This window comes from Aptenodytes forsteri, unplaced genomic scaffold, assembly GCF_000699145.1.
Source record: "Aptenodytes forsteri isolate BGI_AS27 unplaced genomic scaffold, ASM69914v1 Scaffold56, whole genome shotgun sequence".
NCBI classification, from domain to species: Eukaryota; Metazoa; Chordata; class Aves; order Sphenisciformes; family Spheniscidae; genus Aptenodytes; species Aptenodytes forsteri.
The window spans coordinates 526,922-537,367 of record NW_008796213.1 but is presented as its reverse complement, the minus strand read 5'-3'; the positions used below and the strand labels follow the sequence as shown (position 1 = coordinate 537,367).

General features: G+C 44.4%; 1 protein-coding gene across 4 annotated transcripts in view; it reads right to left on the bottom strand.

The window, feature by feature from the left end:
* Positions 1-10,376, bottom strand: part of WASHC1 (WASH complex subunit 1) — a 47,434-nt gene extending 37,058 nt beyond the window's left edge. The window contains exons 1-3 of one of the 4 annotated variants that reach the window (XM_009288322.2): positions 9,458-9,569; positions 9,068-9,132; positions 8,470-8,568 (exon numbers count right to left, since the gene is read on the bottom strand). The gene's annotated coding sequence lies outside the window, so the exon portion shown is untranslated. Of the gene's footprint in view, positions 1-8,469; positions 9,368-9,457; positions 9,570-10,267 lie in introns of those variants that run through there. The other 3 variants (XM_019474397.1, XM_009288325.2, XM_019474396.1) reach the window with 3 other exon arrangements.
* Positions 10,377-10,446: the final 70 nt, after the last annotated feature.

The following is a 10,446-nucleotide window of genomic DNA, read 5'->3' as shown; positions in this document are numbered from 1 at the left end:
CAGGCTGCCCAGGGAAGTGGTTGAGTCCCCATCCCTGGAAGTATTTAAAAGACGTGTAGATGCGGCACTTAGGGACATGGTTTAGTGGGCATGGTGGTGTTGGGCTGATGGTTGGACTCAATGATCTTAGAGGTCTTTTCCAACCTTAATGATTCTATGAGTCTGTGATTCTATAAGGAGGAAACCTAGGAGCCTTTCCGCAGATAACAAATTTGCAAAATGAAGCCCAGCCATCAGAAGACTTGGCTCTGCTGCAGGAAGCCTAGACCTATTCTGTTTCACTTCATGCATCACTGGCAGCCAGACTCCGTATCCACACTCTTTAGCAGCAATGTTTGCACACTGATTAGTCTTCTTGACTGGGCCTATTCAGCAGGCAGGAAATTATTATTTAGAGTTGTAAAGCATACAAGTTAATCTGAGAGGAATACAGCTAATTTTGAAATGGCATTTTTTGATCTGCTGACCACAGCCAACCATGAACCCTTTTGCTTTCAAATCTACTATTTGACTGACAACACGGAACAAAGCGACCAGACAACACAGCGAGTGCGCAGTTATGAGATACTATGGCTCCGGCAGCAAAACAAGTTTACGATCCTCCCTGCCACTGGTCTCAACTCTTCTGTTGCATCAATGCTGCTGATGTTTGGCATGCCTATTTTTAACTCAGATCAGTTCAGTGACCCAATTTACCGCAGCCAGATAAACAGCTGTAACTGCCCAGTCATGAAACAGAGTTTGCAGGGGCAAGAAGGGGAGTTCTTAAACTTGCTTCACTATCAAAACCATTACCGTGTAATGGTAATCCTGCCCTGCAGGATGAGAAGGCCAAGCTTTTCGCCTCTTGAGGCCAGATGAGATTATACAGCCCCAGTATGATTTCCCAGACTCTCACCAATCCTAATTCTCTTAGTGACCTTTCTAAAGCCAAGCTCAGTTCAGCTGCTGACTGACAGATGCTCACACTCAGAAGCAGCACTCCCCCAGCTACTACCAAACCGTTTCTTTCCTCGCACTCAGAAGCTGCAGACTGTTCTTCAGGACCCACTGCTCCCTTGCAAAGAGAGGAGCACACAGTAGTGGGGCAAAGCAGGAAAAGCCCTGGGCGCTCCTGCTCACACTGTCACAGTTCGGCTGTCAGTAAACTTCAGTTGCACAGGTTCTCAACGCAGCCTCTCACACGGGCTCCAGATTCTCACCTTTCCTAAAAAAACACATTAGAGAAATGTGGTAGACTCTGTGGGAACTGCTATTGGAGACAGATACAAGAGACAATTCTTTCTGTGCAAGGTAACAAATTAGAGATTTATAGCAAGAAAGAGGAAAAACAGCAACAGCCTTCTGAATGACTAGACTCGGGCAAAATCCCATGCTACAGCTGTTATTTATTACCTCTTGTGACCAAACTAACTGGAGAAACAAGCCAGTTTTACAAACACTTTGAGTAAAGGTCTGACCATATGCTTAGAATAAAAGCAGAATTGCTTCCCATAACAGACAGGGACTGCAGGAACAAGGAAGATTTTAACTGGGAAAATTCAAAATATTCCCAACAAAAGTCAGGAAGGAAAGCAAAGACTGAATGTCACTCAGCAAGACTGATTCTCCCTTTATCTCAGCCTCCAGTGCACTCAGAAGGAAGCAGCACATTTCCTTGCAATGCTCCATTATCAGAATTAGGCATTACATAAAAACAAAATGCTGCAGATTAGAAATATCTCAGCTCTCCCACCCTGCCCAATGGATGCCAAGCCTTCACGTAACATACACGCCAAAGGTGCAAATAAACTGTTCATAGCTTACACAAGGAAGTGACTTCCACAAAGCAACAAACTGGTTCCAGTATCACTCCAGAATCTTAAAGAGGGAGCTGGCGTGTTTCAGTAGAAAGCACAGCATCCTGGAATTATGATGGCCGACATGAAATACTCAGACGCTACAGTGAGAAATGGGCATATAAAACCCAAAGCAAGTATGATTCAGAAGAGCAGATGTCCGATCACCCAAGAGATTTAATCATTAGTGGTGTGACCACCTGTGGGTCACACAAGGCAGAAGAAACAGCAACATGGCTCTTTTTTTGTGATCAGAGGCTCTGGAAAAGAGTTGCAGCATCTAGGGGCTCCAGCCACTCTTTATTAAATTTTTTTTTTCTATGTCAACTTTCATGATCAAGACAAATGTGCTCTGGTGTTATATAATAACCTCACTTGCCTTATTAAATTGCAAACAAAGAGAAAAAGGTTGTTTTCTCACTGCACCACCTGCTTACGAGTGCTATATCCCAATTTGGAAGTTCTGACTAGAGCTAGCAACTGCTCAGATTTGCACTTTTGCCTTAAACTGTCTATACCTTTAACCTCAAGCAAGCTGGTACAAAGCTCTTCAGGGCTGGTGGCTATCCCTCTGCACCCAAAACTGCGCTCTCCCTCTCAGTTTCAACATTCATACTAGCAAAAGCTGAGTGAAACAACAGCAGTGGGAAATGCAACATCAGCCTCCACCAGACTGTCCCACCTTTCCAAAAGACTTACACCAGGACAGATACAGGCTGAGCACTCCCGGATTTTCAGGTATCTGGAGCCAGCAACTGTTCAATCATCACAGGCAAGTCTAATACTCTGATGGCTACGTAGAGATTTGCAGCTCCGAACCCAGAGAAGGAAGTATACAATTCACTGCTCTGGATAGGTAGAGAAACACTCCACCTACTTTGCTCACCTTTTGGGTTACTTTCCCCTGGACCCAAGAATAAAACTCCTTATGTCAAGGCTAAGCCCAAGAGAACTTGTTACAGAGCAAACAGAGTCTGTAAAAGAAGCAACACTCCTCTAAGTTCTTTAGAAAATATTGCTCTATGGAGGACCGATTGCAGAGATGATTATCTACAAACAAAAAAACCCCACAAACTTAAAATATCTTAATTTTTCAAGGGAATGTAAACAAAGGCAATATTAAGAAAATAATTTGGCTGCCCTCAACACAGGCAGAGACTGTAAAGCTATACACAAGCACTCACCAGATGCATGCTTTGCCATGAAAATAAAGGGAGAATAAAGCAAGCCACCAACAATACTTGCTTCCTTAACATGCTTCAAGGGATTAAAAAAAAGGGGGTCCAGGGGAGAAGAGGGCTTAAATACTTTGAAAAAAAATCAGTGTGTATTCTTCAAAGATACAAGGGCTGCTTCAGCAATTACTGTGCTACTGCTTCTGTCACTGCACTGGAAAGGCAGCATGAACTAAAGGCCTTTAATTCCCACATGCAGTAACATCTCCAAGAAGGGACAGGCTATCTCTAGCCCTCTGTCTCTCCTTTGTAGGACCCTAATAAAAGATCAATGCCTTGTAGCCACCTGCAAGGATGCAGAGACCAGCAATATGCAATAAAACACAAGTCTGCATATCCCGCACCACATACCACTACACCACTACCACCAGGATGGTTCCACAGTGGGAACAGACCAAGTCACAAAGGAACTACAGATTAAGATTAAACACACTCCAAAGATGGAGTAGAGACAGGCTTTGGGCATAGCTTATCACAAGGTGCTGCCTCCTCTGACAGAGGAAAGTCACATGCATAACTTGGTTCACAGTGAGAAGTCATCCCAAATTCCTCACTGACAGTAATTTCTCACACATAATACTTTCTACCATGTTTACCTGGACAAACGTTGTCCCATCCTGGCTGACAGTAACAGACCTCTGTTATTCTCACTTTCCTCTGCTCCAATCTAGTGTACCACATCAGCACATTGCTCACAATACCTAAATGCGGCTTTTAGAGCTCACGAAGTTCCCAGCTGCTACAATGTCAGTTGTGTGTCTCATGACAAACTTCTTCTACTGTACACTTAACTACGGTACTCCCTAGTACTGTACTTAATATACTACTACATCATCCTCATTCTCTACTTTCCGCACAGGCTTCCCACAGAATTTCAAATCATGATCAAATCTGCTGGCATATTCAAGTCATACCTCGGTTGTACTAGAAGCCTGCCTAGAGGCCATTCCAACAAAATACCAGAATGAACTCCTCCAAGGGGAAAAAAAAAAAGAAAAAAAAGACAACTTTATCACCTTGCCCTCCACAGATAAAGCACACTCCTGTGAGTTTACCAGCTGCAAAGCCAGGGAACTGTATTTAAAAAAGAGACTTAAAATGCTAGAAAAGCAAAAAGATGTCATTGCATATGCTTCTCCTGTTAAGGGACAGGATACGGCAGTGTGTGCACATGCACTCACACAGATGTAGACACGCAACTGAAATGAAAGCTGGAAGTTGCTTACACTCTGGTGGTAAATGCAGCACAAGAGCCTAGATGTAAGTCCTATTTCATTGTGCAATTTCATTGAAATTTAGTCTTCCAGCAGAGCACACAATAGGTAACTATCCTGGGTAGGACAGCAAGATGTATTTCCAGCAGTGAGATGAGAGGTTCACCACAGTCCCTGTGCTAAGCCAACTTTACCTTTTTTTTTTGGGGGGGTGGGGGGGAGAGAAAGGACAGAAAGGGTGGGAGGGAGAAGCACTTTGATAAGTTAAGAGGATGAAAAGTCTATTTATATTTTTTAATTAACCATGTTCTACAGTGTTATTAAGCAGCAATCAAAGATGCAGATGGTACTGATTTGGTTGGCAAGAGGTACACTGTGCTGAATATTAAGGAACTCTGCCCCTATAAATAGGTCTAATCACCATCTGAAGGCTGGAAGGCAGTGATGAAAGAAAGCATTAATAAGACCATAATTAGGCCCCGTAGCAGGCTGTACTCCACCAGGGTGCTCACGTTACTAGACGTCTCTTATAGTAGCATCTTCCAACTCTGTTGTAGATGTTACTGCTTTGGGTCTCAAGACCTCTAGTAGTTATTTTAGACAAAGCTACGAAGAGAGGGTTTCTCCATCTTTGGAGGGCTTGGCATCAGTTAGGATTTTATTTCCCAGTACCATTTCTCAAACAAGAGAGCTCTCCATTCCAGCTGTCCCACCCTGCCCACTCTCAATGAGTGAATTAAACTGGGCAGCTGGAGCTCCCCAGGCACAGAGACTGGCAAGGGGTGCAGGAAAGTGAGAAGTTTTAGAAGCTGTCGCTCTCCCTCCCCCTCAGAGCAGCAGGAGCACATCATGGCCACATCTACATCACAAAGTTAACCTAGCCACAGCTGTAAAAGCCATTTCTGCTCCTCTGCTCCAGCTTTAGAAAGAGAGATACTTACTTAATCTCATCAACCTCATACTTTCAGCCTATCCTTACAGTATAGCATTACCTCAGAAGAACAACAACAAAAAAAAGTCCGTGTAGAAAATGAATCCTACAAGGCACCTCCTGCTACATGCCAATACTTCCAAAAGTCGCTCATTAATATGGGACTGCCTGAACAGCCAAGATCTTCTGAAAAGGAGTCAGCCTCCCACATCACACCACGGCCCTGCAGAAACAGCAGAGCACTGAGGAACCTGACCTGATACTCAGCAGGACTTGGGGGCTCGCACTGCATTTCACACACTGCGCAACCCAGCCTTGTGGGCCAATATTCTGCTTGGAAATGGCAGGAGTGGATTCCATCACTGAAGCAGTCTCACCTCATCTGTCCTAGCAGCAGCTGCAGGAAAAGCAAAAGCTTTTTCTGTTGCACCGGTAGGCAGCCACTAACTACCCAGTGATATAATGCCACTCAGTTCTCCATATCCAAATGGTGTGGAATTACTGGCAGTTACTACATACACAGTATCTCGCACATCTGGGTACCACAAGAACATCGCATTGCACCACAATGTCAGCTACAGCGCTAGGTGCCTTTTTGTTAGCTGAATCTATGTACTACTGATAGTTATTCAATTCAATGCAACATACCTTGGGATCTGCATGAGAGGTACCCAAGATCCATTCAATTTGAAATATGTTTCGCTCAACCTACTGACTACCAACGTTGTACTAGAAAAAGGTATTAAGGTAATGCTATGAAGATATTCACTTTTGGAAACAGCCAGAGAGACTCTGGTATGAATCTTGCATCCAAAACCCCAAAACTTTTTTTTTTCCCCAGTTAATTCCCTAAGCTGCAGAGGGAAAACAATAAATAGGCTGCTTTGCAACAAAAGAGCTGCTTACTGACACAGTTTCTGTAAACTGGGTGCCTGATAGGAACATGTCTCCCTGGACCATGGGCTGTGTCAGAGACCAACAAACACCCATTGCTACTTATGTGTTTGTCCTATTCTGCTGTTTCTGGAATAAAAGGCTATCTGTACGTGATCCTTCCTGAGCACTCAGAGCTACCAAAGGAAAAGTACTGGCCTGTCAAAAATCTACTTCTGAAAGTGTGAGCCCAGTATTTAAGGCAGCCTCTCTCAAGAAGCCAGGGCCTGTTAACACCTTTGGCTCAGACACATTTCTCTGAAAGAAACAGTAGGTATTGCAGCTACTAAAGACAAATGAAATCTATGAGCAATATGACATCAAGGCAAAGACATTATTGACAGGTAGCTGAATGCACATGAACTGGAGGATTTGGTTTCCCACCAGCAGCATTGTCTCTTGGATCAAATGAGCATGGGCCTGAACCAATACCTCAACAGACTTGGTGATCATTCTCAAATGGAGACCCTCCCTTTCCCTAAAAACTACTCGGAGCCACTTAGATTTGTTGGTTTGTCGCATACTACACTGCCCTATTCCACTTAGGCTAAAGAGAAAGAATCAAAATTTGAGATCTCGGAGCCCAGCTTTACAATAGCATATGGCAACTCCCTGGCAAATTGCAAAATCCCTGACATTTAAAGATGGATCACATAAAATCAAATGATATCAACTCTCCAGAAGACAGAATGCTACTACATTAAATTATTTTTTAAAGAGAATCTGAAAGGTAGAGACTTAAAAGAATTTAGATGTGCACTTCAATCCTCTCAGCTCCACAAGCTAAGATGGCCTCTAAGCCACTACTGTCTTCAAGACAACGTTTCCCCTCAATGCAGAGCTCTGCTTTGTGAAGCATAGACAGCAGCCCTTGCCGCCATGAGGCACCGAGCTGCAGGCTGCATCACCTTGCTGAGAAAGTCCTGTCCTCTAAGCACAGGCTTAAATTGATTTCCTTCAGCTGGATACATAAAGCTCATTTTGACGGACAGATGTTGATATCTAAAGTTAATCAGATAACCCACTCTGCAACTGTCACCTTTGGCTTTCATCATTAATGGAGACAATCAGGGGCTCTAATGAACAATTGATCTGATTCTAAGGCAGCCATCTAAAACTGACCAACAGCACTGTGCTAACTGCCTGCCTTCCCTTCCTCTCACTATTTATTATAAAAGAAGCCTAAGCAAATAGCTTAGCTACACCTACAATACAGACATACAGAGAATCCCAGCCCAAACATCCAGACACAGCTCTTCATTCAATTTCCTAAATGGGGGCACTTTGGTTTTGTATGCCTAAAGTACACAGAAGCCACCAGCTATGCCAAAAGTCCCTTGGAGGGCCATTCCCCTGCAGTAAGTTCTCTTAAATACTGGAGTTTCAAAAGCAGGCTAGCTGAAATGCTGCTGTAGGGCTTCCTCCAGAACGTTTGGTTCAGAAAAATGAGGAGCTGTTCAATCTTACTATCAGACCACAGCAACAAATACATACTTCCAAAAACACGTCACTTTCCTGGGGGGGGGGAAGATGCAGTTAATTTTTCTCTCTAATTTTCTGATGCAAAATCAGCTTCAGTCTCCTGTGAAGCGACCTTAGCTGCAGATCTAACCATTGCCACATCTCGCTGCCACAAACCCTAACTAGCAATGTCCTATTTTTCACCTCCACATTCAGTACCCTCTGCTCCAAAGTTCTGGAGTTTTACAGCACCCATACCCCACACACACTGTGTTACAACAGACCCTGAGCTATTTAATGAAGGCAACAACCACATCAAACTGGCAACCAAACCAGTTCCTGCCCATTTTATACATTCAAAAGGAAAGGGAATGCTTGCATTTCCACAAGATGACAGGAGGGGAACTCACTCACTATAAGGAAGTGTCTTCAAGCTTGTTCACATTTGCTAGAAGCAATATCCCTACAGGGTGGCGTGGATAACAGGAGATGACAAAAAGCTGGGTCAAAAGAATGACACCTGGGGAATCAATAACCCACTAAACAAACTGCTGGACGGACTATTTTCTGGCAAAGGTTATCTTGTGAAGGGGTCTAAGCAGAGCTGATTAGCTATAGAAATTGCTTTCTGAGTGATAAACATGATTCCCTTCAAGCTCAAATACCACAGGCATGGGAAACATCACAATTTCAGACATAATCCTCTTCTTCCTCTGCACACAATCTTTAATCTAAAAAAAATTATTAAAAAAAATCTACCTTGCTTTCAGGCTTATCTCAGTACTATTTTTGCCCAGCCCTCAATTTCTACCCTTTTCTTTTACCGCTCAGGCTGAGCATGCAGTGACTATAGTTACCTGGTATTAGCAGAAGCCAGACTGCAGAGTAGTTCCCAGGGATTATCTGCTTTCAGTTTTGCCAATGAACTCCTGAGTTGAGAGAACTGCACTTTTTATCTGAAGGAATGAAGATTAAAAACTCAGTTTAAATATCCAGAGTGATAGAAGAAGGGCAGATGCTAAGACTAGCAGCCTGTGCTGCTCTGGGAGTGCCTCAGGCATTTTTCTGCCTGAGGGCTCTTTGGAGGTGTGGCTATTTCCCCCCATCCGAAGCATCCCGGGAATACAGAGGTATATCGGGCAGCCTTTACATCCCAGCTTTACTAGTCAGACAAGACAAGCATAATTAAATATCAGGAGAACTTATCAGTCCTTAGCTAACCTTCCTAAAAGAAAGTCTAAGCAAGGGACAGTTGACTGGAGCACCTCCGATTCCCCAGAAAACCAAAATGCAGAAAGCCTCTACAAGAACATGCCAAAGTCACTTTGCTTCCAGCCCTTGCCTCTGGCAAGAGCAGCACTATCCGCTCCGCTTCCTTTCACTGCTCAAGGAAGGCTCCGTATTTCAGAGAACTGGCAAGAAATAGGGACAGTTTTAGCTTGTTTTAGCTTCTACCTCATCTACTCCAGGACAGGTCAATCCGGTCTGCAAATCACTGCCAGCAACACCCGCTGCGCAACCTAAATGAAATAAATAGGTCATCTCAAGCTAACTCCTAGCTGACATTTGCTTGAATCACGTGAAATGTCACCACCACAGCTGGCACTATCCCACACTCCTTGCTGGAAGCTGCATTGTAGAAGCGAGCAGAGTCGAGAATAAGCCTACTCTCCCCAGGGATGAAAAGCCCCCTCTTCTGAAAGAGGCCTCTGGGAAAATCCAGGTGCTGTCCAACCATTCAACATTTGAACCACACCATTTAAAAAAAAAAAAAAGAAAAAAAAAGAAGAAAGAAGTCCTGTCACCACAACAGGACTTCTGTTGATTACTAAAATAAATACAAACAATGATCACCACTGCTGGATGTGGATTCACAATGTTCACTACATCCATCGGCAGCCTTTCTTCATGTGCACAGCTAGGTCTAGTAGCCCTCTGGTCTTTTTACTGTTGGCCGACTCATTCTTTATTTTGAACATAGAAAAAAAATAATATAATAAATGCATTTATCACAACAGCACTCGGGTTCACTTGCAAACGTGTTTTTATTTGACAATTAGTTACTTCACCACAGCTACCAGCTTGGGAGTGAGGAAGATGCCCTTGTGCAACTTAAAGTAAATCCATGTTAAAACTGATTTGCCAGTACTCCAGGTAGCAAACTGTGTTGATGCACTGATGGACTAGAAGTTACGTTTTTTATAATCTGTGGTGTTCTTTGGATTAGCTGATAGTTAATAGTAACCAATCGGCACCTGGAACCCCCACAACTCTATTACAAGCCATTAGCTGACTTTCTGAGGAAAAATTACATAACCCACATCCCAGAGTCCTCTGACCCTCTACCTTGGACACCTTTTTCTCTTTTTCGTGACTCCCTTCAGGCTGCAGCATCTAGCTGTCTATCCCTACAGGGCACCTAACCTACACGGAGAGAAGGCATCGCCCTTCCCAGGCCCCGAAGCGCTGTGTTGAGTCCAAGTGTCCCATTCGTCATCGCCAACTGGAGACTTCCATGCTCCATGCCCGCCTGGCAGCTTTCCCAATCTATCTCACGGCTCAGCACTGAAGCACCGCACGAGAAGCGTAGCAAAAGGTTTTCTAAACCTGTTATCCCACCCAAACAGGTACTGTAGGGCGCTCATTTCACGTTACCAAGCTCTTCTTCCCAAGACCTGACGGGGTCCCCGACGGACAGCGCCTGTGGCCACCAGGAGCGTTTCACCGGCGGGTGACAGGCCGCAGACCCCGCGACGGCCCCTCGCAGGCGCTTACAGGGCCCTGCCAGCGCCGACCGCCCGGCTCAGGCCCAACGGGAGGGAACCTCCCCGAGC